General features: G+C 40.9%; 1 protein-coding gene across 1 annotated transcript in view; it reads left to right on the top strand.

The window, feature by feature from the left end:
• CES5A (carboxylesterase 5A) overlaps positions 1-17,903 on the top strand; it is a 288,860-nt gene that overhangs the window by 160,190 nt on the left and 110,767 nt on the right.

Raw genomic sequence — 17,903 nt, 5'->3', positions numbered from 1 at the left:
GATTTTGGGTACCTATGAAATAGGTGGGGATTCCACAAATGTGGCAGATTTATAAAGGACACAAGCCCTTCAGCGCCATCACATCATGTTAGGACAGAGGCGGGTATGAGTTGGAGGAAACTGTGACCTGGAATAAGTTCAATCCTGTGTAATGAAGCAGGCATGAGAGCTGCAGATCAGGATTTTCAAAGGCACTGCAGCCATGATGCTCAGCACCTCATTTCCCAAGACTGGTGTTGGGCAAGGATGCTGGGCTCCTGGATGTCAGAGTCTTAGAACTGGGAGGAACCGTGAAGGCCATCCAGGTCAACCTCCACAGGGAGTACACGCATCATCTAAGCCAGAACTGGGGCTGTAACCAAGTGTCTTCACTGTCCAGTCATTACTGTTGTCACTGTCCTGCATGTCTTAGGTTCTACTCCTAACTATCCTACTTCTTACTCCTCTTTCTTGGCTCAGGAGGACTGAGGCCAGGAGCTGTTCATGGCATGTATATTTCCCTAGTGAGAAAGACCTGGAAAAGTTATTCTCGTTGGCTGGCTACAGTCTACTAGGAGACAAACCGGTGTGGAGCCAGCTTAATTTTAGGGTTATCTTGGTAGCTTCAGAAGCCCCAGAGCAACAAAATAGCAAACGTGGAATATGTGCCAGGAACTTCTCTAGCGCTTCATATGTGTGATGTCATTTAGTCATCCAATAGCCTCATGGTAGTAAGCACTGTTACTCTCCCTATTTTATTGATGTGGACACCTATGAACAGAGAGGTTAAGTAATGTGCCTGACTTCACGCTGCCAGCAAGTGGCAGAGCTGGGCTTCAAACCCAGACAATTAGGCTCCAGTATTTTAGCCACTATTCCTTGGCTCTTAGCCACCATTTCTTCATTCTTGGAATTGTTTCTTGATTCTTGGAATAAGGCATTATACTGTCCTTTTTCTACATGGCTGTCTTTTCCTCAAACAAACTCTTGTCCTTGCTTACCCCAAACTCTCACTTGCTCAAAGGAGAAAGGAAGGGAAAGCTTTTGGGCGTACATCAGAGAACACATCAAAGCAAAGAGTCTAAAGTAAACTTTGCTTGGGTGGTCCATTTTAACACTACTTCCCACAAGTCAGGAATGGTGGACCTAGTGGCATCCCCTATTTTCTTTTCTGAATCCTACTCGATTGTTCAGCAAGAGAGAAAAGTAATTCATGGTGCTGACTCACCTGACACAGATGAGGATAGCAACTCATTGAGATGATAGAAGGAGCATAATTTCTTTTTTTTTCCCCTTTCTCTTTATTTATTTTTAAAAATTTACATCCAAGTTACTTAGCATATAGTGCAACAATGATTTCAGGAGTAGATTCCTTAATGCCCCTTACCCATTTATCCCACCCCCCCTCCCACAACCCCTGCAGTAACCCTCTGTTTGTTCTCCATATTTAAGAGTCTCTTATGTTTTGTCCCCCTTCCTGTTTTTCTATTATTTTTGCTTCCCTTCCCTTGTGTTCATCGGTTTTGTATCTTAAAGTCCTCATATGAGTGAAGTCATATGATATTTGTCTTTCTCTGACTGACTAATTTCGCTTAGTGTAATACCCTCTAGTTCCATCCATGTAGTTGCAAATGGAAAGATTTCATTCTTTTTGATTGCCGAGTAATACTCGTGTGTGTGTGTGTGTGTGTGTGTGTGTGTGTGTGTGTACATATACACACACCACATCTTCTTTATCCATTCATCTGTCGATGGACATTTGGGTTCTTTCCATACTTTGGCTATTGTTGATAGTGCTGCTATAAACATTGGGGTGCATGTGCCCTAGAAGGAGCATAATTTCTGAGGGAGCATGGGCCGACCACATCCTAGTGTTAGCGAATGGTCCTGTTCTATCTGCACCCCAACCTCTGAGGCAGGGAGCCCTTGTTGATATATAGGAACACGCATCTCAATACTCAAATCTGGGGGTATGGGGGGCCTGCATTGTTGTGAAGTGTCATGTATTCTTAAATAAAACTGCTACTGTCTCCTCAAATTAAAGAACTGAGAACCCTCAGCTTATAAGTCAGTGAGTGGGCAATTCACTTTCTCATGAGCATCATGACTTCTTGCTTATAGTAAATTATAAGCCCTTAATAAGCTACTTAAGAATTAAGGTGAAGCTGAATATTGTTTTTCAAAATCATTGATATAAATGTACGGTGTGGTAAAATTAAGTTATATTACATTCCCAAGAGGGAAGAGAAAAATTCTGATGAAGAGAATTTCCTCTTTCTTAGTGAGTTCTAACAGTGTGTATGCCCGATATTAAATCTAAGTGTATTATTACATGTCAGCATGCAGTAATGAAGTTTGACCTCAAGAATGAGATATACAGGGAGAAACTGGGGTCACGGTTTCCAGAGGCTCCGGAGAAAAGTCCATTGTTGGGAATCTCAGATTTAATCTTACTCTCAGCCTAGCACCAAGTCATGTATAACACTAGCCAAAACTGATGACGTTATCACTTAGAATTCTGTGAGTGCATTTGAAGTTGATGGCAGATGAGTAAGATTCAGGTCCTACCTCACCCCTTTAGAATCACGAAGTGTCAGAGCTTCAAGCAATCTCAGAGATACTCTTCATTGTCCAGATGGAAAAAGTAAGGCTCAGTGAGGGAGAGTGATTTGCCCAAGTTCACACTGCAAGTTACCAGCAGGGTTAGGAATCCAGGTTAGCTAACACTTTGGGAGCAATGCCTGTAATCCTTGTCTAACTCCAAATTCAGCCTTTCCCTAGAGGTTGAGATGGGATCAATTCTTTCACCCATTAACTCTGAGCTATGATCATGCTCTCCCACCTAATAGCAGCTTCATGGGCCCATCAATATTAATGGGAGGTGAGTGTATGGACTTTGCAGAGCTCATAAATGTAATGGGGGCTGTACTTTATGCACAGAAAGATGTGCCATTTGAATTCTTTGGAGATTTATTTCGATTTGATCCTTGCATTCTTTAGTCTCTAGTCAGCAAAGCAATGAGCTTGTGAGGCTGAAACAAATCAGTCACTGGTCTGTGGCAGAGAACATAGATCACACTGACCCTTGGCCTTCAGAGACATATTGGCAGTGTGGCTCAGAAGGCTACCATTCAGAAGTACCTGCTCAAAGGCCAGATCTCAACCTTCCCAGTCAGACTTACTCCCCACTGTTCTCTTTAGGACTCCTTACTTTCAAACTGGAGGCCTTCCTCTTCCTCCCCTTGCCTTCTCCCTGTGGTCTCACTTCAGTGGCCTTGCTTTGATCATCTTATTCTCATTTTCTTCGATGCTCTTACTTCCAAACATGCATATATTCAAGTCCTATTCACCTGGCCTGTCTAAATTTAAGTAATTGTGCCATGTTTATGTAATATATTGATGCCTTTGATGAAATACAGTTTTTTCTGATCCACTTTGCTATGCCCCTTGGCATCTGCCACAGTACCTTATACAGAGGTATTCTTCATTGTGTTTAAGTTGGATGAATGAATGATTAAAGAAATGATTGAACAGAAACACAGTCCTTCCCAGAATCTTGAAGCAAATCAAGGACCACAGAAACTGAAGTTTTGTGATCTGACTTAAAAAAAAAAGTTTTGTTGCTACATTACAAAACATTCCAAAACTTAGTATCTTAAAATACCAAGTTATTATTTATTTTGATTCTGTGAACTGAATTAGTTTAGCTTGGTGTTTTTCATTTGAGGTCTGCCATACAGTTTGAATCATGTGGAGGCGGGGGCTGCAGTCATCTGAAGGCTCAACAGGGCTAGATGTCCACAATAGTACAGTTGTATGGCTGGTAGTTGATGCCAGCTATTGGACCCATAGTTCTTGACTAGACTGGATCACCCAGTGATCTAACAGTGTGTATGATCTTAGCCTCTCTGTGTGGCTTGGATAGCTCACAGCATTATAGCTGGGTTTCCAAGGATAGCATCCCAAGAGTGAGTATTCCAAGACTGCTGGGAGGAAGATGCAAGGTTTCTTATGACCTGGCCTCAGAAGCCCCAGAATGTTACTTCTGCTATATTTTGTTGGTCAAACAGGTCACTAAGGCCAGCCCAATTTTAAGAAGAGGGAGTAGCATATGTGCATGGAGAAGGAAAGCATTAATGGTGTCCATTTGCTATCCAGCAAATATATTATCCTGGAGAACAACCTACCTCTGTAAGCTCCTTCCTTCATCAGGTTAGCTACTTCACTGCAGAGCACTGGGGAAGGCTTTAATACTAGGAAGTATTTTGGGAAAGTAGCTGGCAGGAAAAAGGAGAGCAAGAAGTCGGTAGTTTGAGATAACAGTTAAGGAAATAGGCCAGGGAGAGATAATACAGGGTGTAAAATGAGGATATTAAGGAGCGGGTGTGGGAGAGCGAATGAAAAAAATTGCCTCCTTGTTTTATTGGCTCAACGTATGTTAGGAGTGTGTTGGAGAAAAGCGTAAGTACAGTTGATAAAAGTACTGCAGAATGCATTTATTTATTATTTTAATCACATATAATTATGATGATTCTTTTTAAAAAAAATTTAATGTTTATTTCTGAGAGAGAGAGAGACAGAACATGAGGGGGGGGTGGGGCAGAGAGAGAAGGAGACCCAGAATCTGAAGCAGGCTCCAGGCTCTGAGCTGTCAGCACAGAGCCCGATGAGGGGCTCAAGCCCACAAACCATGAGATCATGACCTGAACTGAAGTTGGACACTTAACCAACTGAACCACCCAGGTGCCCCTATAATGATTCTTTTTAAAGATGGAAAAATCACCTATGATCCCACCCACTGGTTACAGTTATATTCATTTTTCTTTCCAATCTTAATTCCTCCTATGTATATTTCACATCTCTGTCATTGTCCTGCTTTATGCATGGGTTCTCTACTTTTCATCCAGACTCATTTTATAAATGTTTCTCCATGTTAGCTGTTGTCTTCACCTGCCTTATTTTAGAGGCCGAATCCAATTCTGGCTGAGGAAGATTTGTCATGGGCCAAAGAACTGAGTGTGATTAGCAAGGACGACTCAGGTCTCCTGTGGTCCTGTCATCCACTGGTGAATGGGTAAGGCTCTGGGGAAGTTGAACCGGATTCTTCCATGCCTTGGGGGACTGTACCTGCCCTGGTTGCCCTACTGGGGATGAAGACTTCTGGGTGCTTCATAAATGTTTATAGGTGCCAGTAGGAAATACTCTTCCTTTAAGAGGGGAGGCAAGCCAGGTTTTTTCTTCCTTCTCTCTTCAACCTTCCAAGGAGCTTTTGGTTTCTTAAAACAGTTAAGCTAGGGCACAAAGGTTTAGGTTTCTCATCTCTTACATGAGTTTACATTTCTTCCGGAAAGGAGATTTAATTTTACTGCTATAGCAATTTTTCACCACAAGAATCTGCTTACTTCTTTTCCTGATACTGAGATGCCAGGCTTGGCACATTCTGGGAAGGTGGAGGGCATCCCCCTCCAGCTGCAATGCCCTCTACTTTCTGCCTGGTTAAATACCACTTCCCGTCATTTTGTGTCCTCCTTGAAGCCTTCCCTGGCCTTTTGCACCTACACTCAGATATATGACATCTGAAAGCATTTACTATTTTCTCATAGTGACATTCTCCTAGAGGGCAGCATGATGTCATAAACAGACCCTGGACTGGAAATCAAGATACTTCAAATCATGTCCCATTGCTAAACCATCTGTGTGACCTTGGCGAAGTCTTTGCACTCCTTGGGCTTTAGCTTCTCCAATTTTAAAACAAGGGGTTGATCTTCATTGTTCCTTCCAGCTATGATTTTATGATCTGAGTGCTTTGACCCTAGAGGTCACTCTTGTACACTCTAGAGACTGCAGAAATTTTCCTGGTCAATTCATGCTCATTCTCCCCAAAGACTCTGAGTCTTCCTGCTCATAAGACATCATCTGGACAATGCTGAAATGCGTATGGTGATTGAAAACATGGATTGGGTCTCTTCCACAATCTGCCTCTTGCCCTATGCTCTATTTATCTGCTTCTTTTCATCCAATAAGTAGACTTCAGACCCCCCCCCCCCGCTTTTTTTTTGGTGGAAGTTCTCAGCCTCTGATTATGATAAAGTACAACAAATAGAAGCCTACTTTCTGAAGGCCATACTTCAAACACTCTATTAATGCAACATGTCACATATGAATCCCAATAGAATGCCCACAAACCAATTTGATTCTCCTTTGATGAGGCAGAGATGCAAGGCAATAACTACTCCTCTAAGAGGGAGAAGTGATTAGCTGGAGGGCAGCTGAGTCTCTGCTATCTCTATCACCAGAGCATGAAGGCCCGTGGCAAGGACAAGCAGTCAGTCCTGGAAGTCCATGTTTACTCAGATCAAAATGGCTGAAGATTTGGTTATGCTTAAGAAAAGGATTATAGGAACACTGCTGAAGGTTGAGGGAAATAGACACAGTTTGGCCTAAAATCAGAAAAAGCCAGAGCTTTCTAAGGTGGTTTTTATGTCTTAAAATGTGATGTCCTCTGGAGAAGCCACCATTCTGGTTAGCCAGTGGCCACCAAATGATAGGACCTCCTCAATATCCAGTCATAAGCCCAGCCTATCTATATGAATTCTAACACATTCCCTTATCCTTCCACCCAAGACACACACCCTACAGTTCTCTGCCTCCAAGTGTTTCCTCACTCTCTTCCCTCTGCTTGGGATGCACTGGTCCACATCACCCCTTATTAACATTCTGTTCACTCTTTAGGGCAAAAAGGAGTTCAAATTATGCCTCTAACATGGGCTTTGGAGTCTGAATTACTTGAGTTAAAATCCTAGTTCTTCTACTTCTAGGTCAAATTACTCAGCTTCTCTTAGCCTCAATTTTCTCATTTGTAAAATGAGACTAATAATACATCTTGTGGGCTGTTGTAAAGATAATATGAGATAGCAGAAGGCTTGCAGCACTGAACACAGTGCTTGACATGTAGTAGGGACCCAATGAGTGGCATTACCATTATTTTCCATTTTACCATTATTTTACCTTTTTAGAGCAGTAACGTAGTATTATATGTATACAGACATAGAACTTTATCCCACTGCAAAATAGAAAACTTGTTAAAGGCAGAATTTATTTGACACTCCTGTTTATCACTTTTCCTCAGAGAACTTTGAACAGAGTGGATTCTAAATATATTTTGTTCAAATGAATTAACAATTAATTACTATTATTTTACCTACCTTTTCCTCTTGGTGATACCAAATAAAGACAAGAGAAAGTCAACATTGAAAACACAGGTCAAGAAATTATTTCTACATTTTTAGGTCACATTATATAGAGTTCAGCTTTGGGGTCTTGCCTCTAAAGTTGTAAATTCCTGGGAATGGGAAGGGGATTGAGACCATGACCTTTTATGTGTACTTTTGGTATTTAATGCTCTGCAGGGCACTTGCTGAATATTTAAGTGTGTTTCCATTCATGATAAAAGCTTGGAGCAGAAAGACAACTTGGTAATGGTTTTCATCTGAGGCAAATACAGGAGAAAGACTGCTCAGGATTGTAATTGTCCTAACTACTCCAGCCCCATTCTAGAATCCTGTTTTCCCATGCAGCTCTGGAGTTTCTGGGTTTCATTTTTGTCACGAGCCCCCTGGACCTCTCTCCTGCAATTAGAGGCCTGGTGGTTGGGCACCTCCTCTCCTGGCATGTCACAGTAATGTCTTTTGGGCAAGAATTATCTACATTCTCTTTAGGAGTGTTCCAGACTGTGAAGAAGCTGTTACCCAAACTGACTTTGGGTTCCATGTTGGTGACCCTGAGAAAATAAATAAATTTTTGGGCTCAGCAGAAGCAGTGTCTCACAGTGGTTAAGAGCATGGACTCTGGAACCAGGTTCCCTGGGTTTGCATCCCAGCTCTTCCATTTCCTTGCTTGGTGACCTTGGGAAAATTATTCAATTTCACTGAGTCTCAGTTTCCCCATCTGTCAAATGGGGATGTGATAATAAGCATGTCCACCTCATAAGATTGCAATGAAGATCAAAGATATTAATGTGCATAAATTACCTGGAGCTGTGCCTAGAACATATTAAGTGCTCTATAAGTGTTGGCTATTATTATTTTTGAGCTATAAGGGCTATTCTCTAAAATTATATGAAAAGCATGAATCACGTGCTTCTTTTGTGCCTCAGCTTGGCTGTTCCTCATCCCTATGCAATGAGGTTAACATGGAGGTGGAAAGGGGAAATTTCCACAATGGTACAGACAGGAGACAAAGTGAACAGTGGCAGCAAGGATAACTAGAGAGAACAGATTTGGAGATATATAGGAGGAGCCATGGTAGTTACATATGCAGCTGAGGAATGGGAGGATCCAGGGGTGGTTCTCATATGACTGAGACACAGGATCTGTGGGTGGTGATGCCATTAGCGAAATAGGAAGAGAGGTTCATATAGGGAGGGCTTCTCAAGTTTGAGAAGCCAGCAGAATATAGGGATAGTAGGTGAAAATGCCCAAAAGTGCTGCAAAGTTTGACTCTCATATTTGAAAGAGAGATCAGATAGAGCTATAGATTTAACAGTCACCAATGCTTGCAATGAAGGCCAAGAGAACCAGTAAGAATCTTCAGACAACTTTCAGCCAAGTGCCTACTGTCTAGACTAAGGCAGATAGTAAATATTTCAGGCTTTGCAAGCCATATGATCTCTGTTGCAAGTGTTCAGCTCTGGTATCTTGGCTTGAAAGCTGCCATTGACAATACATAAACAAATGGTGTAGCTGTATTCCAGTAAAATTTTATTTATAAAAACCCATGGGCCATACTTTGCCCACCCCTGATCCAGACTAGTCTTACATATAGTAGGTATACAATTAGTATTTGTTGGATTAGTCTACTAGCAAGTGACACAAATTAGAAATAAGCCATTGAGTTGCAAAGTATACAATTGGAGACCTTTTCTGAACTAAGTCCTAGGTCCTCAGCCAAATATGATCAGACTGGTGAATGACAGGGTGATGAGCGACCCATTTGATGTTAGACCCCTTGAGGGCCAGGGCTGGTGGGTAAGGCAAGAGGCCTCGGCTTCCAGGAGAGAGAACTCTTAGAGCCCTCAGGAGCCTAGATGGCTCCCTTGTCTGGTCTGGGAAATTGACTGCAAATGTGTTAAATAATTAAGAAACTGCCTACAGGTATTTGTGGCTTCCAGTGCAAAGAAGTGGCGATAAGAGGAAATAGAAAATCAAACAGTAGATAAAGAATTGAAGCCATGAGAGGGAGTAGGCATTTTGCATGCAGGGAGCTAGTCATAGAAAAGTTGAGAGGGAGGGAGAGAGAGAGAAAGGCCCCAGCCCTTTCCTTCAAATGGCAGGAAGATATAGCAGATGATGAGTGGTAGTTAAAACAGCTAACGCCAGGGCTGAGGGATTCGGCTACTAAATTACTGCTGAGCCATCCGGAGGGTGTTCCCACTCTTTCATGTCTTGTACTTTCAGTTGGTGGATCAAACTTCCCAAGTCTGTCTCTTGCTGTTGAAGACTGAAGTCACGCAGCTCAATTCCCTGGCCAGCTTTCGGGAGATTATTTCAGGGTCTTGGATACCAAGGAAGGGGAGAAAGTCTAGAGAAGAGAGCTGATATTTGACCACAGGTTGTGAATGACTCCTCTGTGTGTTTCCAAAGAGAATGTGCGAGAATGTGATGAAGCTCATAGTTCCTGGGTGTCTGTGTGATTCTCAGGTACAGGTTGTTGTCTGTGGCTGCAGTGCTGGCAACAGCTGCATGTCAAAATTGCTATATATACGCATGCATGTATGTATGTATGTATGTATGTATATGTACGTGTATGTACGTATATACAGATATGGGTATACATACATGTATACATGTATGTGATATATATATACATACATACATACATATATATATGTATATATATGTATATATATATATATATATATATATATATATATATATATATGAGAGAGAGAGAGAGAGAGCACACGAGGGGCAGGGAGAGGGAGAGGGAGACAGAGGGAGAGAGGGAGAGAGAGCAGTATTTTTTAAATGCTTGAATTGGTTGCTAACACAAGGATCCTGCATGTCAAGATCTGTCCTGTCTCTGATTTCCAGTAGTAAGTGCTCAGATACAGATGAGTGAGTGCAAGAGAGCAAGCAATTCTGCATTTGCTTCCTGGGTTTGGACAAGGGATTGAAAGGAATACCAGATTTAAAAACCCAAGATATTTTTTAAAATCTAAAGATTTAAAACTTTGTATTTCTGGGCCTGCTTTCCAACATGGCCATGCCCAGTGGAGCTGGGCAGGGATAGCTGACATGGCTTCAGCCTCAGCCCACACTCCACAGTCTGCATGGGCCTGCCTGGCTTGCTTCTCGGATTGGCGGTACCTGCTTGCCCTCAAGGCTTTGTGATTAGTCCCTTGGCTTCCATGCTCAAGCTCATCTTCCTCATTTTGCCATCAGACTGTTATTTCTAGAACCCCGTTTAAGCAGACCACATCTTGCTTTTAGGGCTCCCCAGTCCTTAAGACTAAGCTGGAGCTCCTTGCCTGGTATACAGGATTCGCCTCTCCTTCATCCACCACAGCCTGCTTCTTCTCTTCCAGTTCTCAGCACTTCCCACCACATTCTCTACAATCCAACAACATTAACCTTCTGACTCTTCTAGGAAGTGGCCCTGCTCGCTCATTGCTCATTGGACCATTGCACAGGCTTTTGCCACTAACCTAAACTCCTGGTGGATTTCTACTTATGCTTCATGACTCAACTTATCTGCTACCTTCTGTGTGAATGTTTGCTTTATCTCTACTTCCTCCCCATGCTCCCACAGTCCTCTGTTGATGTTTCTTTAGCGTGCTACTTATTAATATATTGTAGTTATCTGAGCAACTGGGGTTAAATCTAGATTTGAATCTTAGCTTTTCAGCTTTCTAGCTGCATGACTATTGACAAGTTACATTAACTTCTTTGGGCCACAGTCTTATGATCTGCAAAGTGTGGCTGTTCAGACCCATCACAGGGTTTGTTGGGAGGTCTGTGTGCAGTTATGTGTGTCAAAAGGCTTACTTATCACAATGCCTAGAATACAGTAAGTATATAGTTAATTTTAACTTTTCTTCTTTTTCTTCTCCACTTGACCTTGAGCTTTTATGGAGATCAGGTACATGACTTGAATATCTTTGTAACCCAAGTTCTTAGCTCTGTGTCTAGTGTATGGCTGGGTTCAATTTTGTTGCCTTGCTTCTGATGAAAATGCAACCCAGTGGAGAGTAGGAAATCAGTGCCCATTTGGTTGAATGGTGTGGTAATTTGAATGATTGATCCCAAGTTTTTATTCCCTTATAGCAGATAGCCATACCCTTATCGTGGCCTCATGATATTCTCCATTTCTTGACTTTGGAACTATCCACATAACTTTTTGGCCATTGGGATATTAGAAAATGTGATTCAAGAGGCTTTAAATGTCTTGTGTGAGTGGGTTTACCCACCTGTGCTTCTTCCATTGCCAGAAAGAAGTCATGTCCTGGAGGCTGGTCTCAGAAGAATGAAGATTATTATGTAAAGCATGCCTGATTCTAACCCACGGCCTGGAGTCAAGCCTAGTTGAGTCCAGTCTAGATCAAGCAAGCTCTGCCCCATCTTCAGTTAACTAAGTGATGTGGTGGTCTCTTACATAGCAAAGGCTGAATTACACACGCTTCTAGTCTGAGGAAAAGAACTGACTGCTACCACTTGGTTTTTGTAGACTGGCTTTAAAAACTAAATCATATACACATGACACAATAGCAAACAATACATGATGGGGAAAATTGAAAAGGTGGCGCTGCTGAAATATGGGAGTGGGGTTGATAAAAAAATGTATTGAAATTCAGTTACATTAAGGGTGATGGCTGAGTCCCCTGTTTGAATTCTGTTTCCTTATCTGGATGAAATCCTCCAATAGCTAGAGTGAGGATTGATCCTTTTCTGACTACCCATTCCATACATGGACTCTTAGAATCTCCCTACTGGGAGAGATGTCCAGAGTTCATCTAGCCTAGCCTCTTGTCCCCTGAACAAATGAATTCTGTAGCATCTCTGGCAGAAGCTGATCCAAATTTACTTGCTGTATAATCTTGGGTAAGTGCAAAGACTGTGGGGTTTTTGGGGTCAAACAGACTTGGTTCAAAATCCCAGCATTGTGACCTTAAGAACATACCCCTCTCTGGGTCTCTTACCTCCACTAGAAAATAGAGATAATGAGAATGCCGTCCTCACAGAGCTATCAGGAGAGTTAACTGGACAACAAAATGGCACATGCTACACAGCACCTGTCACCAAATGTGAGGTCTCCCTTCTCGCTTTGGCGTAGCACAGAGTACATCATCCTTTTGCCATATGAAAGCCCTTCTGACATCTCTATAGAGAGGGGGTGGAAAACTATGCTGAGCTCCCAATTGGAGCTCCAGGCCAGATGCTGAACGTGTGGCCTGAATTAGCTGTCTCCCTCCCAGCTCACTTTATGGGACATTTCAATCTAAAATTGTCAGTTGTCAGCACATTTAAATGTCCCAGGACTAAGAAAACATCAGAGGCAATTATTGACCATTTTATTGATTTAATCAGATGGTTTTGTACAAATTATGGTCCATAAAATTCTGGGTTCCCTGAAGTCTTCTACAAGCTGAGTTTCAGTGTAACTTAAAATGGAAACTGCCCATCAGCCCTATAAGGTAGGATCTAGAAGAGCAGAGATGGGTCAGTGTGAGCTGAGCTGATGCAGAAAGCGGGGTGGGGGTTGTTCCGAGAACAAAGAGAAGTTGCTAAGTGAGCTGGTCAGTGAATCATCGGGGAGAAGAGAAAATGAGAAAGGGAGGTTGGGGCAGTTAAGGAACACCTTGAATAACGTGAGGAGTTTGAACTTCGTAGGCACTAGGGAACCACTGGAAGTTTTTGAACATGGAAAGAGCATGGTCAGAGCTTTGCTTCAGGAAGGTAACTCTGGCAAGAAGGTGAAAATGAATTGCTTTGGTAGGGGACAGAACAACCAGAGGCAGGAGAATACTTAGGAGTCCATTGCAATTGTCTGGATAGGAGTTGATAAAGGTTTTGCTTGGGTCCTGGAAAATATGAAACATACTGCAGTGCAAAATCCACAGGACTTATTAACTGACCAGGAAAGGCAAAGAGAGAAAGAAGGATGACTCAGGTTTTAAGCCTGGGGAAAGAGACCGAGTTACCTAATTTAACATACAGGATGTGAAGCATATCCATTGTCACCAGGCTTTTCTCATTTATTCTCAATGAATATGTTTTTGCATATATAGTTCTGTGCACATATTGAGCAGTATAAAATAAATCAGTAGCCTAATATCTTATATACACACATGTACACACACTCACTGTATTGCATTTCAATCTTCATTCACTTTAATTGTATATAAACATGTATGTTGGGCAATGAAGGTCTGAGGCTTTCTACTTTCATCTGAGAAATTAGTTTCCATACTGACAATGTAGGGGATATATTCTAGGATCTTGAAAATATCTAAGCTAGTCCTGCTGATCATAGTAGCTTAATTGACTAAGTATTTATGTGCCAATGTTTTTCACACATCACCTCACTTGTCCTCCCAACATTCTATGAGATGAGCACTAGTAAGTGTCTCCCCAAGCCAGTCACAGCTCCATCTTCCTTTCCTTCCCATGGTAAAGACTGACTTCTATTGCAGCAGGGGTGGGCACATAACCCAGGTCCAGACAACAAGAATGTAGATAGCATCTGCTTAGAGAGTTCTAGGTCAGACACTGGCTGGCTGGGAGAAGTTAGCAGCATAAGAGGAAACAGCTGGCACTTCCTCTGTTCCCTCCTTCCTGGCCTGACCATGCTGCTTGTGATGGTTAAAGCTGGGACAGATCCTTGTAACCACAGATGACACACATGAAGGTGAAAATCCAGTGGCTCAGTCTATCAGAGCAAGAGACAGAAAAGGTGTGTGACCTCAGTGACATCCCTGAGCCACTGAATCAGTCTCGGGACCACTATGTCCAGGTTTCTTGAGAAGTGAAACAGTAAATATCTGCCACATTTAAGCCACCATTGGTTGATTTTTCTGTCACTTGCAGGCAAATGTATCCAGATGTTCAGTTACTTACTTGAGGCCAAGCCTGGAAATAGTGGAGCTGGGATTCAAATTCAGAACTTTCTGACTCGAGTTATGCTATTGACTTCTGCACTTTTTCCTTCTTCAAACACCCATAAAGAATAGTGTGCCGGACTTATTTTATTATATGTGATGGGTACATCTGCTGTCCCTCCAATGGTCTCCCTCTCTTGCTTCTTCCTCCATGGTTTTGGATATCTCCTAGGTGTCAGGCACTGAAGCAAGCCTTAGGAAATAGTAAAATGATTATAATTCAGTCCCTGACTGCAAGTTGTTCATGATTTAGAGGAGGTATTGGCAAATTTTGGCCCATGGGCCTATTTGGCCCACTGCCTGTTTTTGTGCAACCTGCAAGCTAAGAATGTTGTTTTTTTTTTAATATTTTCAAATGGTTTGGAGAAAAATGAAAAGAAAAATAGTATTTTGCGAGCTATGATAATTATATGAAATTCAGATTCATGTTTCAGTGTTCATAAATACAATTATACTGGAACACAGCCATGTCCATTTTCTTATGTATTGTCAATGGCAGTTCTTGCACTAAAACTGCAGAGTGGAATCATTGCAACAGATAGAATTTGGCCTGTGAAACCTAAAATATTTGCCACCTGGCCCTCTACATTTGCTGACCCCTGCTCTAGAGGAGTGGAGTTTGGAGAGGGATTTAAAAAATGACCAATTCATTCTGGATGAGAGAAAAGATGTATACTTGAGATACTTAGAAAAATTTCCCAAAGTAAAAGGAGACTCCAAAGTGTTAAGACTTATCTCTAGACTTTTCCCTTTTAAAGATAGATTCTATAAAAGAGGTTGGGGGTGGGAGTAGACTGGGATATTTGCCAGGTTTAGTTACCTTTGTCTGCTGAATGTCTTGTGTTACTTGTTGTTCCTTAGACCCAGAACTGTATGCTTCAGTAAGTTTGAACTCCACCCAAAAGGAGAAAACAAATCATGATTTTTTTTTAGTGCACACTGTAAAATTGTCTTGGAAAAAATTGATTGACCTTTTAATTAACCCTCAGAGACTCCCATATAATGGCTTTTACCTGAAACTCTTGTGTGTTAGATATTTCTGTGAGTACATGAGCCATTCCTCTTGGATCCTGGTTCCGGTCAAGCAAGTCCTGCTGTCCTGGGGGATACCACATACTTTGTACACACCCCTGGGTTAGTGGAAAAAGACCTTTCCATAAACCCAACTCTAAAAATCAACAAGAAAGAGTGTTTAATTTTCTTTGTGGTTTTTTTCCCCAAAAGAAAGTAAGTGACAGGAAGTCTCCTGGAATAAAAGTGGTGCTTGTTGTTTGCACAGTATTATCCAACTTAGAAAGCACTATTCTGTCTGTTTTTATTCTGACTCTTAAGCATGACACAAATAATTTGATTATAATGAAAAATAATGAAACTATATAAAAATATAATTCTGATATACCAACAAAAGAGGCCTTTTGAAATCAATGAACTCATGTCCTTTATGTCTTCATTTTATAGAGGAGGAAACTGAGGCTTAGCAAGGAAGGCAGCTAATCAATGGCAGATCCAAGCATGTGCTTTCTAGTTATGATGATAATGAAGGCCAAGGTTACTTGGCATCTTTGTCAATCAAACATGTGTGGTCTATAGGTGGGGTGACATTCTATAATTTGTTATTCAAACTGAAATACTTCAACAACCATAAAGCAAAACTGTTCACAGAGACCTATGTCACTTTATATATAGATTAAGCAGGTACAATAAGCCACATAGACCTTTGACTCCTTCTGATAATGAGATGTATCTCTAAAGGTTACTTCTACCTCCAGTCCTATGGATCTTGTAACCTTTGCATTTGATGAGAGCCAGGACTCTGGAACAATTTCTTTTCTTTTTTTAATTTTTTAAAAATGTTTTGTTTATTTTTGAGGGAGAAAGAGAGAGACAGAGACAGAGAACGAGTGGAAGAGGGACAGAGAGAGAGAGAGGGAGACACAGAATCTGAAGCAGGCTCCAGGCCCTGAGTTGTCAGCACAGAGCCCGACACAGGGCTTGAACCCACAAACTGTGAGATCATGACCTGAGCCGAAGTCAGAAGCTTAACTGACTGAACCACCCAGGCACCCCTGGAACAACTTCTTAGTAGAAATGCAGTCTTGGTTTTTACCACTGATTACTGGTTTTATGGCACCTCCAGGGCCTGGGCAATAGAGAAACCAGGAGTTGGACCTAGGAGGAGAGTATTGGTGTAACATGTGTTCCTACATTGACATAACCATTCTCTCTCTCCAAGGTGTTAGGATTCCTGTCTTTAGGTCCAGGGAAAATGTTTTAAAACAGATGTGGTGTCTGGTTCTAAACGAACAAGTTAGGGATATCCAGATGGAAGAGAGAAGAGAATGAATTTTTTCTTGACATTGTGTGTATGTGTTTTATTGTGTTTTGTTTTAGAAAAAAGTAACAGTTAATCGGTATTTATCGATTATAACAGTGTCCTCATCTTTGAGCTATGTGGGAAAACTAAGAAACATGACAGGGGAAAGGAAGGGAAAATATAACTTTCCCATTATTGTTTATGGTAGGTAACGAACTAAGAAAATAGAGTGTTAGAGCATTAAAATAATACTGTAAGCAACTATTAGAATAAACATACAAATCTTCCTAAACCTCAGAATAACTATGCATAAAAATAACAATAGACTACATTTTTAAAAGACTAAGAAATAGCACTATTCAACAGCATCATGGTACCAATAATATGATAGAACAAAGATGAAACATATTTGGATTGTTAACAAAAGTAAATCTTTATTAAGATAAAATAATTTTCAGAATGGACCAAAGCAAACACAGCTCTAAAGAGACACATTTAAAACATATCTTTCTAAAGAGATTCAGAGATTTTTAGTATTAAAGGATTGACAAATATATACTGGAGAAATACAAATACAGAGAAAGCAGGAGTTGCTATCCTAATATCAGATAAGGTGGAATTCAGTACAAAGATCATTACATGAGGCAAAAGAGTACATTATAATGTAAGGGGTATAATTCAGTAAAGACAACTTTCTTCCCCAGCTTTATTGAGATACACTGACAAATAATAAAATTATATAAAGGTATACAGTGTGATGATTTCATATACATGTATTTTGTGAAATGATTATAGTAAGATTAGTTACATCCATCCCTTCACATAGTTACCTTAGTATGTGTGTGTGTGATAGAACATTTAAGATCTACTGTCTTAGCAAATGTCAAGTATACAATACAGAATTGTTAACTGTAGTCACCATGTTGTACATTAGTTACTCAGAACTTACTCATCTTACAACCGGGAGTTTGTACCCTTTGACCATCATCTCCCCATTTCCCCCACCCCTCAGCTCCTGGCGACTCCCAATCTACTTTCTGTTTCTATGATTTTTACTTTTTTAAAAACAACATTTATAAATATCTGCACACCAAATAATATGTCATGCACATTTGTAAAACAGAAGGTACAAAAGACTCAAGAAACAGGCAGATGTACACTAGTAGAAAGGGAATTTAATTCACTTCTCTAGGTTTATAGTAGACTAAAAGGACAAAAGTAAGTAAGAGTATAGAATACTTAAATAACCAATTGATAAGATAGACCTGATTGAGTCATGTAACCAAAGAATAAAGCCTTTCGCTCCAAAAACTGAGAATCTTTATAGAAATTGATCATATATTAACCCATAAATAAATCTTCAACGAATTCTAAAAGTTAAATGTAGCATGGATAGCATTTTATAACTAGAGTTCCTTAAACTAAAGAGTGATAATAAAGAAGAAAACAAAAAAC

Source organism: Panthera onca, chromosome E2, assembly GCF_046562875.1.
Source record: "Panthera onca isolate mPanOnc1 chromosome E2, mPanOnc1 haplotype 2, whole genome shotgun sequence".
NCBI lineage: Eukaryota > Metazoa > Chordata > Mammalia > Carnivora > Felidae > Panthera > Panthera onca.
Note: the sequence above shows the minus strand (reverse complement) of the source record. Positions and strands in the feature narration are given on the sequence as shown.